The sequence below is a fragment of the Primulina huaijiensis genome, chromosome 10 (genome assembly GCF_012295235.1).
Source record: "Primulina huaijiensis isolate GDHJ02 chromosome 10, ASM1229523v2, whole genome shotgun sequence".
Lineage (NCBI taxonomy): Eukaryota > Viridiplantae > Streptophyta > Magnoliopsida > Lamiales > Gesneriaceae > Primulina > Primulina huaijiensis.
Genome location: NC_133315.1, coordinates 13,337,717 through 13,349,563, shown reverse-complemented (window position 1 = coordinate 13,349,563; position 11,847 = coordinate 13,337,717).

Here is an 11,847-nt window from a genome sequence, read left to right as displayed (position 1 = left end):
AAATTAAATAAAGGTGTTTATTTAATTTATTAAATTATTTAATAATTGTGGTGGTTAGTGATAAATTATTAGATATATGATTTATCAGTTAATTAAATTTGTTTAATTAATTGATGTTAATATTTGATATTAAATGCATGAAGGATGATTGAGAGCCTTGACCAATGTATTGGTGTATGTTAGGATATTTTACTGTTTTATTCGTTTTGTCAATATTTGATATTATTAAAGTGGGCCTGGTTTATGGCCCGTTCCCACCCCCATGAGATGTATCCCTTATGTGCCATGACTATTTAAATGTAATTTTTAGAAATAGTGGGAGATCAAGACTGGAAGATGGTGGACCCGATGCTCAAGATGAAGACATGTAAAATATTGGAAGCACTTGTAATAGTTGCATTTGCATCTCTGCATTCACCTAGGTTTTGGACCTGGATCCATGTATGGCTCACATGGATCTAATAGAGTTGGCGATCGATCATCCTTAATTATTGTTGAATGTCATATTATGATATATGCGATATATAGTAGTATGCATGTATGTATATTATTAAATAATATAGTTGCATGAATTCGACAAACATACAAACTCGTGGCACGCGATTTTTAAATTAAAACGATGAGACAATTTTAAAATTGAAATCCCTCATTTTGAATATGATTCAAAATTTATATCAAATCGTAAAAGTAAAAATTAAAAGAGTTTAATTTTTCCGTGTCTTCCATCAACCGTGGTTGCATGTTGATCGCTACCCGCGGACAGTGTCTGGCTCATATTATTGGGGAGGCTTGAACGCCGGAAAGCTGTGACTTCCACTGGACATATGATATGAATTGAGTGGAACTCCCATAATTTCGGCTCATATTATTGGGGGAACTCGTGGCGACCGTCCACTACAATTCAATATTGATGGGTTGGTTTGACACGTGAAAATAAACGGCGTCATATTATTGGGTCTTTATTAAACGTGAGGCAAAACACGCAGAGGTTGCATAGGGATGCAATTGGACTCTACCTTTTAGAAATTATAATTGGCTGATATTATTCGAGATTATAATTGGCTAATTGGACTCTACGTGCCCACTAAGAAAATATGATTTCCCTCTTTCATCAGAGGGTGGTGGAAATGTCAAAATAGTGGGAGGGAAAGTTATAAAATAAAAAATCCATATTTTATATCTTAAAATTATTTTAAAATAATCAGCAACCATTATTCTGTTTCCATATCAGTATATTTTTTATTTCGTCACATAATCCAATTTTGTTATTAACAAGCTAACCGAATCTAATTTTCAAGACTGGTTGGGAAAGTTGTTCTAAATTCGGAGAAAATGAAATACACACTAGTGTCAGTCCTGCTGAACTGACAAAACATGCAAAATGGTAGGACCATAGTATGTAAGCTAAAATGTCACATGCTCGCTTCTATGTCAAATGAACTATATGAACAGTTTGAGGAAATGTTGAATGCTGCTGACATTCGAATACACATGCAAAAGTTGCATGGTGCATGAAACTCGTACAGTGATGCACACCACTTTTAAAAGCTCATGACTACACGCATGCAAGATGGGGCTCTGGCCCATGAGCGTGGTGTACATATGACTGGGCTTATTGAGAATGTGGTGGGCCTGGAATATGTGATTCCTAACGAGTTACTTGATGACATTAATTTGTTGTTTTCTATTCCTCATTTGACGGGGTTATGGTGAACTTCAATTTGAATAAGATAGATGATAACCTTGAAGAGCTAGTCGATACGCTTATAACTTATGAGATCACCATAAAACAGAAAATTGTTGTTTTTCTAATGGGCCTCTCGTCAGACGAAAAATGACCCACAAGGTAAGGGAAAGAAATGTTCTGCCCCTCACAAGAAAAACAATTCCAATAAGAGGCAAACTCTGAAGGACACTTAAAGGGCCAACAAATCCTGATAAGTCAGAACATATTTATTTCACTGCAAGAATTCCGGACATAAGAAATTGTATGCGCCAGAAATATTCTGGAAATGATAAGTGAATGTCCAAGCAAACAAGATTTCAACAACAAACAAAAGAAAATTAGATGATCCAAATCCCGCACAAATATGGCACGCTAGACTAGGTCATATTTCTCAAAGAAAGATACACAAACTAGTGGGAGAAGACATGTTTGACAAGTCAGACATAAATTCTCTACTTACTTGTGAGTTCTGTCTAAAAGGAAAATGACCAAGATTCCATTCAATGGAAACTGGAACGTGCACATGGTCTACTGGATTTGATCCACACAGACGTTTGTGGCCCGCTAAGTGTTAGCACAAAATATGGGAAATCCTACTTCATTATCTTTACTGATGACCATTCGAGGTATTGGTAAGTTTATTTGATGAAACACAAATCTGAAGCATTTGAAAGGTTCAAAGAATTTAGATATGAAGTAGAAAATCAGCTAGAAAGAAGTATAAAAGCACTTTGATCTGATTGAGGTGGAGAATACTTAAGTGCTGAATTTTTGGGTTATCTAAAAGTGAATGTGATTCTCTCACAGTGGACTCCACCAGCAACACCACAATTGAATGGTGTTTTTGAACGTCGAAATCGAACATTGATGGACATGGTTCGATCCATGATGGGATTCACTGAATTACCTACATTGTTTTGGGGCTTTGCGCTTGAAACTGCGGCAATGTTGTTAAATAATGTCCATAATAAAGCAGTGATAAAACATCATATGAGATAGGGATGGAAAAAACTCCCAAATATTCTTACATGAGAATATGGGGGTGTCCTGCTTACGTGAAGTAGACAGTGGGAGACAAATTGGATAGTAGATCTACTTTGTGATACTTTGTAGGATATCCAAAGAATTCTGTTGGATATTATTTCTATCATCCCAATGAAGCAAAAGTGTTTATTTCAAGAAATGCAACCTTTTTGTAAAAAGAGTTTCTATTAGATAGAAAAGACAAGATGATAGAACTTAAAGAAATTAAAGATACTATGTAACGCCTCATATTCGACGACTGTCCTCACTGTACCAAGACGAGTCTTTCCAGCGTGCTTATGTCCTCACTCACACGCACCCTAGGAAACTTCTCAGGAGGTCACCCATCTCAAAATTGCCCCAAGTCAAGCACGCTTAACTTTGGAGTTCTTATGTGATGAGCTACCGAAAAGAAGATGCACCTTCGTGGTATGAGTAGTACATATCAAACCTTTTAAGCCCTCTTCAACTGTACAGTCCATTACATTGAACAGTCTCGGAATCCATCTCCTTCCGGTGTAAGATCGGTTCATTCATGTTCCCTCCTCCTAGAAGCCTGCCAGGAGCCGCTCATTGTCCGTGCAACCTCATGGCACCGGCGATCACTCCCTGCCCTCTTCGGCCCCGGGGTGATCGCCGGTGCCATGAGGTTGCACGGACAATGAGCGGCTCCAGGCAGGCTTCTAGGCGGAGGGAACATGAATGAACCGATCTTACACCAGAAGAACGGGGATTCCGTAACTGTTCAATGTAATGGACTGTACAGTTGAAGAGGGCTTAAAAGATTTGATATGTACTACTCATACCAATAAGATGCATCTTCTTTTCGTTAGCTCATCACATGAGAACTCCAAAGTTAAGCGTGCTTGATTTGGGGTAATTATGGGATGGGTGACCTCCTGGGAAGTTTCCTAGGGTGTGTGTGAGTGAGGACATAAGCACGCTGGAAAGACTCGTATTGGTACAGTGAGGACAGTCGTCGAATCTGGGGCGTTACAGTTGGTATCAGAGCCGACCTCTCCTAGTACGGTGTGGGTTCGGGGGCGAACCAAGCGGAAGCTGCTGGGCATGTGAGGCCCGGGGCCGAAGAGGGCAGGGGGTGATCGCCGGTGCCATGAGGTTGCACGGACAATGAGCGGCTCCTGGCAGGCTTTTAGGCGGAGGGAACATGAATGAACCAATCTTACACCGAAAGGAGATGGATTCTGATACTGTTCAATGTAATGGACTGTACAGTTGAAGAGGGCTTTAAAAGATTTGATATGTACTACTCATACCACGAAGGTGCATCTTCTTTTCGGTAGCTCATCGCATAAAAACTCCAAAGTTAAGCGTGCTTGACTTGGGGCAATTCTGGGATGGGTGACCTCCTGGGAAGTTTCCTAAGGTGTGTGTGAGTGAGGACATAAGCACGCTGGAAAGACTCGTATTGGTACAGTGAGGACAGTCGTCGAATCTGGGGCGTTACAGTTGGTATCAGAGCCGACCTCTCCTAGTACGGTGTGGGTTCGGGGGCGAACCAAGCGGAAGCTGCTGGGCATGTGAGGCCCGGGGCCGAAGAGGGCAGGGGGTGATCGCCGGTGCCATGAGGTTGCACGGACAATGAGCGGCTCCTGGCAGGCTTTTAGGCGGAGGGAACATGAATGAACCAATCTTACACCGGAAGGAGATGGATTCTAATACTGTTCAATGTAATGGACTGTACAGTTGAAGAGGGCTTAAAAGATTTGATATGTACTACTCATACCACGAAGGTGCATCTTCTTTTCGGTAGCTCATCGCATAAAAACTCCAAAGTTAAGCGTGCTTGACTTGGGGCAATTCTGGGATGGATGACCTCCTAGGAAGTTTCCTAGGGTCAGTGTAACTGAGGACATAAGCACGCTGGAAAGACTCGTCTTGGTACAGTGAGGACAGTCGTCGAATCTGGGGCGTTACAGTTGGTATCAGAGCTGACCTCTCCTAGTACGGTGTGTTTCGAGGACGAACAAAGCGGAAGCTGGTGGGCATGTGAGGCCCGGGGCCGAAGAGGGCGGGAGGTGATCGCCGGTGCCATGAGGTTGCACGGACAATGAGAGGCTCCTGGCAGGCTTCTAGGCGGAGGGAACATGAATGAACCGATCTTACACCGGAAGGACGGGGATTCCGAAACTGTTCAATGTAATGGACTGTACAGTTGAATAGGGCTTAATAGATTTGATATGTACTACTCATACCAATAAGATGCATCTTCTTTTCGGTAGCTCATCACATAAGAACTCCAAATTTAAGCGTGCTTGACTTGGGGCAATTATGGGATGGGTGACCTCCTGGGAAGTTTCCTAGGGTGCGTGTGAGTGAGGACATAAGCACGTTGAAAAGACTCGTATTGGTACAGTGAGGACAGTCGTCGAATCTGGGGCGTTACATACTCCCTCAACTATAGAAGTTGAACACATTTCCCAACAACCAGTAGTTGAAGTACAAGCTCCTAGAAAATCTGATAGGGTTATTAGACCACCTGCAAGATATACAATTCTTCATGAACAAGGCCATGATGAGCCTTGTGTTAGATGTGATCCAATGAATTTCAAAGAAGTAATATCTGATACTGATTCAACCAAATGGCTTGAAGCCATGCATGCAGTCAGAAATGGACTCTATGTATTCAAACCAAGTCTGGACATTAGTAGATCCACCTGAGGGAATCGTTCCCATATGATGTAAATGGATCTACAAAAGAAAGCTTGGGGCGGATGGGAAGGTAGTGACCTTCAAAGCAAGATTGGTTGCAAAAGGTTATACTCAAAGGCAAGGAGTTGACTATGAGGAAACTTTTTACCCACTTGCTATGTTTAAGTCCATTAGAATACTACTAGCCTTAGCAGCATGGTACGACTATGAGATATGGCAAATGGATGTCCAAGAAAGGATACTTACCAATGTGTCATGGTGTTACTCTATCTAAAGCCATGTGTCCCAAAACTGATGAAGAGATAGAGATGATGACACGTATTCCATATGCGTCAGCCATTGGTAGTATCATGTATGGTATGATATCGACTCATCCTGATGTTGCTTACGTTTTGAGTGTTACAAGCAGATATCAGGCGAACCCTGGTCCAATTCATTGGAAGGCCGTGAAAGACATTCTTAAGTACCTGAGAAGGACTAAGAACTTGTTCATGGTCTATAGGGGTGGAGAATTAAAATTGGAAGGCTACACTGATTCTAGCTTCCAATGTGATGTAGATGATTAGAAATCGACCTCTGGTTTTGTATTCATGCTTAATGGTGCAGCTGTCTTTTGGAAAAGTTTCAAGCAAGACACCGTTGCGGATTCCACCACTGAAGTTGAATACGTTGCTGCATCAGCTGCAGCCAAAGAGGCAGTTTGGATGAGGAATTTTGTCCAAGAGTTGGGCGTTATTCCTAATGGAGTTGATCCAGTCCCGGTGTAGTGTGACAACACTGGTGCTGTTGCGCAAGCAAAGGAACCAATGTCTCATCAAAGATCCAAATATATGCTGAGGAAGTTCCACATCATTGGAGAGATTGTGGGAAGAGGAGATATATCGGTTGAAAGAGTCTCATCTGCAGATAATGTTGCTGATCCACTTACATAGCCTTTGCCAGAACCATTGTTTGAGTAGCAACGCGAAACAATGGGATTAAAGTTTATGGGTGGTTGGTTCTAGGGCAAGTGAGAGATTGTTAGAGTAGATGCCCTGCAAGCCAAGGGTTGGCTAGGGAACTTATTGACTCAAGTGTAATAAACAATCTTTATTTTAATATAATTTACTGTTTAATTGTTTCGTTATACTTTATCTGTATACCCATGCAAACAGCATATATAAAGTCTTTGATTATGTTTTAATACAAATTAATCGTAATTCGATGTTGAAACTCATTTGTAAACACTGCATATTCTAAATTCGTTCCTAGTCGATTCAGCCGCCTAAAACATGGATAAATGTCGCTTGAGCTCGAGACTAGCATCTGTGATGTTGTGTACTGCGTTTCTTGGTAAGGGATAGAGATGTCCAAACATACAGATGGGTAGTTGCGACACATATAGGAGCCAGTGCATTGTAGTCGGGGATTCACTGCTCACCTACGGGTGTGGATATCCTATGTGATCTGATGTAATAATAGTGCATGGAATCTCTGGCCAGAGTATGAGATTTACGTTGGAAAAGAATGGGGATATCCACTTACATAGCCTTTGCCTGAACCATTGAGGGTCACACAAATACTGGATTATTTTGTCCCCGTTGAGATAATAAATTCAATGAGTTGAATTTATAGAGAACATTGAGAGAATAAATTCAAGGAGTTGAATTTATATTATGATATAGTAAATTCAAGAAGTTTAATTTATGATAATTAAATTTTAAGAAAATAAATTCAAGGAGTTGATATTTATGAGATAGTAAATTCAAGAAGTTGAATTTATGAAATTTGGAGAGAATAAATTCAAGGAGTTGAATTTATAAAATTTAAGGATTTAATTTATTAAACTCAAAAGTTGAGTTTATTAAATATTAAATTAAATATAGTGAGAAGTATGTTTAATGGGCTCGTAGGAGTACAAGTCCAACATACTAAATAATTAAAGTTGTTAATGGACTTTGATTAATTAATTAAATTAGTTGGACTAACCCAATTAATTAATCAAGCCTATTAATGTTAATTATGATAATTAGGTCATGGAATTTTTTTTATTTAAAAATTTTTGACCTAAAATCATAGCCTCCACAAAAATTGGATTGTGAGATTTTCGAGACTTATAGGATGCAATTTTTTGGAATCATTAATTAACTTAATTAATTTGATTAATTAAGTAAAGTAATGATTAGAAATAATAATAAGGATTTTTTTCTTATTAACCAAGAGGCATCCGAAAAGTTTAGAAGTGAATTTCAATTTTTTCGGCTTCTTCCCAATTTCAAAAGGCGCTCTCAAAATCCTTTTTCTTTTTCAAGAAAAATTCGGCTTATAGTACTGAGTCAATTTCTTTTGTGTTCTATATATACGCAAAACATCTTCTAATTTTCTAGTGCAAATTAGAAGAATAACAAATAATCCGATCATGGACCTGATTCGAAAATCGAAGAACGTTCGTAGGGATTTACAACAAGAGCTACGTCCGCTAATACCGGTGTAGTTGGAGCCAAGTGATTTAATTCACAAATGTATAATTTTCTAACTCCTTATGATTATTTATTTAATCTAAACCATACGAGTGCTCAAACATATATTTTGATTGTCAAAATAAAATAAAATTTTAAACTTCCGCTGCGTTTAGGCACGTAGAAAACCGAGATCCGACATAAGATCCATGTAATCTACTACATGCCTTGGATTTGTCTTGTATACGGTTTTGTGCACCTTTAGCGTTATAGGATATGTGTTTCTCATTGAACAGGATGCTTGAATCGTTTTATCCATCCATTTCGAACAGTCCACTCACTTCCCTCCCCAAAAATCCAACCTACTTTTGCTCGACTGAAGCTTTATCGACTTATTTACATTTTTTTGTACTCTGTTTTCAGCTGCAAGTTTCATTTATTTTAGCTACTATATTTTTCGTGTAACAATATTTCCATTGCTCTATGCTCATTCTGGGAGGGAGAGGAAAAATGGCCGAGGGGCATAGAAGTAACCACATCTTTTAGTAAATGTGGCTAATTGTCAGAAATTTAGGCCAACGAGAGAGATGGCAGGTTCCCACAAAAAAAGGCCAACTAAGAAAGGATTATCACTTACTAAGCCCAGGGTGGGTTGGACTCAGCCATGGGACCGCCTCAATTAAACTACATTAATCTTGTAATAAATCAGGTAAATATGAAATGCCTGAATTTACCATGAGATTTTCCCTAGTCTTTGCCACAATATGCTAGTTTTGTAAACTAAAGAAAACAAGATATTATCGATAAAATAAAACACATAACCAAGAATATACAGGAATAGGTTCAACATAATTTATTCCAGTTGAATAAGGCCAGAAACCCGCATCCAAGAATTGGCAAAAACAAAAAACAAAACGAAAAAAAGTGGGCTAACTCACCCGAATTTAAAGAGCCTTAGGAAGACAAATGAAACATCCACTACTCGTTTTCTTAAAAAGTACTAGAATTTTTTTAAAACCCTCATGAATTGGCCGAACCATACATATATATATAAAATATTTTTGACATCATTTTAAAAATAAAACATACCAACCAATATTAAAAATCCAAAGGACAATAGTTCAAAACGTAAAATCGTCCAACATTTTACAAACCTAAAAGCAATATTTGAAAATAAAGCCAATACTATCAACCTCTCAAAACCCTCTCAAAAGCATAAATAAAAGTCGTAAAAAATTTTAACATAAATCATAAACGTAAGTTTAGCGCGGAAAACTAGCGCTGGTCCTCGGGTTATGTGCATCTTCTGAAACGTCTGCCTTTCTTTTTCTTAAAATGTGCTAAAAATTTTTTTTTTTTTTTAAAACCTCCCTAGCATCGGCCGAACCACAAAAATTACATAAAATATTTTGGACATCATTTTAAAATAAACACAACCAACTATATATTTGAGAAATACAGCCCATACTATAATCTCTCAAAAATCACTCGAAAGCATAAATATAAAGTCGTAAAAAAATCTTTAACATAAATCATAATCGTAAATGCGGAAAGCTAGAAACGCTGGTCCTCGGGTCGTGTGCACCTTCAGTCCAGCAAAATCAACCATCAAGACCTCTCATCACATTAATATCATAAACACCTGCATCAATCACACCTAGTGAGTCTAAAGACTCAACACACCATAATCTTGATAACAAGTAATACGTATAATATCACATGCAACAGTGAAAAATACTTGTACTTAAAATATCGTTTTCATGAAGATGCATAAACTTCAAACATGACATTTTCGTAAACATTTTCATGATGCATAAAATTTAAATAAAAACATTTTCATGACATGCATAACATAAACCTTAACCTTTTCCTTTTTTTCCTCAACATGACATACCATAAAACATTTTTCATGATCATAAATATTTTCCTTTTCTTTTTTCCTTTGTTGAATTCAGATCGTTAATTGTGACTTTCCTGACATGACATGACATGATCGATGGATCCATCTACATATAACCACAGTACTGGGCAGCGGGGACATCAGCGACGCTCTCACCGGTCAACTGAGCCTTGGCTTAACATGATCGAATAGAAATACGATCGTCGGGGCTCCCTCTGGGGTCTTCTCCTATAAATGGGCTCCCTCTGGGGCCTTCTCCCCTCACGATATTCCCATTCTTCCTCAAACCTCATAACCTCATATTCGCAATAATGGAAACACGATCGTCGGGCTCTCACTGGGACCATCACCCTCACGACATCGCCATTATTAACGAATTAGTCACAATCACTTCACTTCCTTCAACATTTTTCATTCACATCACTTTATGAAAATCATGACTAACATAACATTTTTCATTTTTTGAAACCAAGCATGCAACATGTATTTTAAATGTCAATCTTTAAATCATAAAAATCCATGGACATTTAAAAATCATAATTTAATCATGAACATTTCATAAACATTTAAAAATAATCATAAGATCATAAAAACAGCATTTAGGGCACTGCCATGACGTTTACTAATTTCTAGGTATAAAATGACAGTTTTACCCCTGGACGTAAAATTTCCCGTTTTTGACTTTTTCTTCATTTCATTGACTCTAACATGTCCCAAATATTTATTTAAGCTTACATGAATTTTCTCATATTTTTATTTAGCCTAAATCGAGGACTTTTAAATTAATTTTTAAATGTGACATATTAATGCGTTTTAATCCCGAATTAAACCAAACCTTAATATAAAATTCTCAAATTAAAATATTAGACTTATAATAATTATTTAAGCTTAACCCTAATTTTTCATAATTTTATAAAGCCTAAAACTAGGCGTTTCAATTAACTCGTTAATTAGCGTTTCGTGCGCCGATTAAATCCCGAATAAATCCAAAACTCGTTATTTTGATCCCAAATTTTTAACATAACATTTTTAAGATTTATTCTACCCTTCCAAGTCATGAGCCACCCCCGTGGACCCATGAATTCAATTTTAGCCTTTAAATTTTCATTTTTGACACCTTATCGAACACACCGAGCCATCTCCTAATTTACCCGAGCCACGCCCGAGCCACCTTGAGCCAAAACTTAGCCAACCCATCTAGGGACCCTACTATGAAAGCCCAGCCCATAAAACAAGCCCTAGCCAGACCCAAACAATTCTGAAACTTGACCCATGTTCTGTACGTGTGTGTGAGTGTGCTTCCTTGCATGTTTAGGACTCCTAACCCAACTAGGACTCTCCCAGCCGAGTCACCACCGAGCCCACCTAACCTTGACCATCCCTGGACCACTCCCAGACCAAGCCCAGACCAACCCAACCCCTGGACCGCGAGCACGAGCCGCCTGAAGCCAACAGAAGTTGCGCGCCACTTTTGTTCTCTCATGGGTTCCACTTTTCCCTCGAGCCAGCAGAGACCCAAGCCACTCCAGCCCCTACCCCAACCATTGACCATCTCCATTAGACCCTATAGGACCCACCTAGCTCGCCCTTTAGGCCAGCCGCAGGCCCCCTTCTTCCCGATCAGTTTCTGTGCGTGCCATGGGGGAGAGTCCCACTTCACGTGGACTCTTCCCCAGCCCATAGCTCGAGCCATAACCCTCCTAGGACTCTTCTTAGGACCTAACCACGACCCTAGCCCAGCCCCAAGCAGCTCTGGTCGAGCCCCAGCCCCCATGAACAGTAATCAACTCCTACAACAAGCCATGCATGAACTTGTTCTAAAAGACCCTCGGCCCTCTCCTGCTTTCTTCCCCTTCGGTTCCAGCTTGTTTTGGTGTATTAGGACTCCATAAAACATGTAAAAACACCCCCTAACCCTTCCTAATCATGGCAGCCCCTTTAGCAATACAAAAACATGATTTTGGCAATAAAAAACACAAGTTTAGGACACCTGTGCATGAAGTTACGAAAATTCCACTTGTGTGCCATGTTTTTCTTTTTAAAAATATGCTTAAACAATTATTATGGTGTGATGATGTTTGAAGGGA